This window comes from Grammomys surdaster, unplaced genomic scaffold (genome assembly GCF_004785775.1).
Source record: "Grammomys surdaster isolate TR1022 unplaced genomic scaffold, NIH_TR_1.0 139, whole genome shotgun sequence".
Lineage (NCBI taxonomy): Eukaryota > Metazoa > Chordata > Mammalia > Rodentia > Muridae > Grammomys > Grammomys surdaster.
The window spans coordinates 11,581,019-11,584,163 of record NW_021604597.1 but is presented as its reverse complement, the minus strand read 5'-3'; the positions used below and the strand labels follow the sequence as shown (position 1 = coordinate 11,584,163).

The 3,145-nt window shown below is 41.5% G+C and overlaps 1 pseudogene; it reads left to right on the top strand.

The window, feature by feature from the left end:
• Nucleotides 1-677: 677 nt before the first annotated feature.
• On the top strand, nt 678-2,894 carry LOC114618004 (annotated as a pseudogene).
• Nucleotides 2,895-3,145: the final 251 nt, after the last annotated feature.

The following is a 3,145-nucleotide window of genomic DNA, read 5'->3' as shown; positions in this document are numbered from 1 at the left end:
ATAAAGTGGAAAAAATGAGTTTAAATTTCTCTACTTCTTGAGAGCAAACACAATGTCACTCTACAATTGTCATGGCTTTGTATATTCTCAAACTGTTAACCAAAATAAATCTGTCTTTTCTTGAATTTCACTTGTCAGATATTTTACAACTAGGAAAGTAACTAATATAATAACCTTTAGGGACCTCATGTACCACTGGTGGCCTTGCCATGTGCTCTCATGGCTGTACTACAGAAAAGCTTTGACTACCCTTTCCAGCTGAGATCAGAGTCCTAGATATTGACTCCTCATCTTCCTTGGACCTTTCCTAAAGTTGCAAAATTTGGTGTGGATGTTCAAGTCTTTAATGCTTCAATGTGTAGACCTTTTAGTCAATGCTGTTGCAATGGACCCCAGAGAAAAATAGTGATTATTGAGTAAACTTAGGAAATCTCAATGTAACAAAAGATGGGGTCCTGTCGGGCTGTAGCTTACGCATGGGCGTGGGTCCTGACGGGTGGAGTTATGGATCCTGTGGGAGGCTCAGGGAGGCAGAAGCACAGGAACTTGACTGAGTTCCTTTTATGCCGCTCTGGGCAGACACTGAGCTGTGAGAAGCTGTGGGGCTCCGATCGGGCATGGGGAGATCTTAGTCTGAAGTTCCATGGGAGGGGACAGAGCTCCTGAGTGGGGTCTCCATGCTGAAGCGGCTGACCCGGAAACCGGTAGTCGTTGTCCTTGTGCTCCCAGATGCCACTGGGAACCACAGAAGAACTGAGACAGGACGGTGTATGGTCTGGATCAGCCCATAGCGGAGAGAGGCAAGAGAGAGAGAGAGAGCTCTGGTGGCATCCCTCAGGGTAGAGATTCTTGATTACCAGGACTCACTTGGCTGGGCCGTTGGGATTGCTTGTGTTGGCCGGCCTCTGTGGCAGGAAGAAGTCTTCTAGTTTTCTCTGTGTAGAAAAGTTTTCTAGTGGGAGATTAAGCAGTGGCTCGGTAGTCAAACACCTTCTCCATGGTTCCCCACAGTGGGGCCCCAAAGACACGAGGAAGTCCATGGTTTTAACAGGTTTATTGTCATGGCAGAAAGTGGATGAGCTGTACCCCTCCCCCGACCTCAGGGCAGACTTGAGTTAAATAGGGAAGGAGGAGGGTCTGGAAAGGAATGCTTAACTGACCACGCCCTCTGCCCTTTAGGTATCTTATTAATATGGAGATCTCTTGGGGCTCTGAGGTGTGTAGCAATGCCATCTACCTGTGGAGGGACTGGTAGAGACATTGCCCTATGTGACTGAAAGGCACTGATCAACGGAGGTCTTCTGCCATGTGTCAGGAGCCTGGAGTCTGAGGGTGTGGCAAAATGCATACTATCCCTTCCAGGAATACTTGTTGGGTCTCCAGCCATCTCTAGCCAGTGCTCCACCAGAAATCAAGCTATCCTTTCATGGTTCCACAGGGTCCTAGTTGGAAAGTCAATTAATTTAAAGGATAAATATAAAAATATTGGAACTAAACTTGTTTAAGATGTTGCCAAAAACACACATAAAGGGTCTGGTGATGTCACTATCAGTGATATTGTTGTAGTATGTTCTATTGCCTAGGAGGGCTTTGAGAAGGTCAGGAAAGGGCTAATCTAGAAGAAATCTAGAGAGGTATAATGTTGGGTATTGATGCTATAATTGTTGAACTTAAAAATACAATCTAAACCTGTGACAGCCCCTGCCGTACTTGTTCAGGTTGCTACAATTCCTGCAAATGGAAACAAAGACATTGGAAATATAATTTCTGAAACAATGAAAGAGGTTGGAAGAAAGGAGGTCATCACAGTGAAGGATAGGAAAACCCTGAATGATGAGTTAGAAATTACAGAAGCATGAATTTCATAGAAGATATTTTCCCATATTTTATTGACACATCAAAAGGTCAAAACTGTGAACTCCAAGATGTCTATGTTCTGTTGAGTGTAAAGAAAATTTCTAGTGTCTATTCCATTGTACCTCCTATTGAAATTGGCAATGCTTACTGGAATCCCTTGATCACAATTGCTACAGATAATGGTGGAAAAAAAATCTAAGCACACTGGTTTTGAACATGCTAAAATTTGGTCTTCAGGTTGTAGCCATCAAAACTCCAGGGTTTGGAGACAATAGGAAGAACTATATGGCTATTGCTACTGGTGGTATGGGATTTGGAGAAGAGGGGTGGAATCTAAATCCTGACGATGTTCAAGCTCTTATCTTAGGAAAAGTTGGAAAGGTCATTGTAACCAAAGATGATGACAAGCTTTTCAAAGAAAAAGATGACAAAACTCAAGTTCAAAAATGTGTTCCAGAAATTACTGAGCAGCTAGACATTACAAATACTGAATATGAAAAGGAAAAGCTGAATGAGCAACCGGCTAAACTTTCAGATAGCATAGCTGTGCTGAATGTTTGGGGGAATAAGTCATGTTGGAATAAATGAGAAGAAAGTCAGTTATAGATGCTCTTGATGCTTCTAGGAAAGACAATACTCTAGAAGGTGTTGTGCTGTCCTTTGGTGCATATTACCCTTGGACTTATTAAAGCCTGATAAAAAAAAGATCAGGAAATAGGTATATAGTTTATTAAAGGAGTACTCAAAATTCTTTAAAGGACTATTAAGAATGCATCTGTTAAAGGATCATTGATAGTTGAGAAAATTTTGCAGATTTCCTCAGACATTGGCATGATGTTATGCTCAGAGATTTTGTGGACATGTGGAAAGAAGGATCATTAATTCAACTAAGGTTGTAAGTGCTGCTTTACTGGATGCTGCTGACGTGGCCTTATTGCTAACTATAGCTGAAACTCTAGCAACAGAAATTCCTAAGAGATCCTGGAATCAGCACAATGGGTGGAAAGAGAGATGGTATGGGAGGTGTCATGTTCTAATTCCTAAAACAGTCCTTTGCCCTTATCAATGAATTTATCAGTGACAGGAAGATCAAGGCAGGTTCCTCATCAATAAACTTCAGAGAAGTCATCTGAAGAAAATGACTGAAAGAGAGGGGATAGGTGACTGATCACTATAACCATCAGTTATTTGTTTCCATTGACAATATATAATTGCTGCTGTCATTGTTCATGTCTACAGATAAATTATTTTTTTTTATTTTTGGATAAAAGTTGTACATTCCTGATAC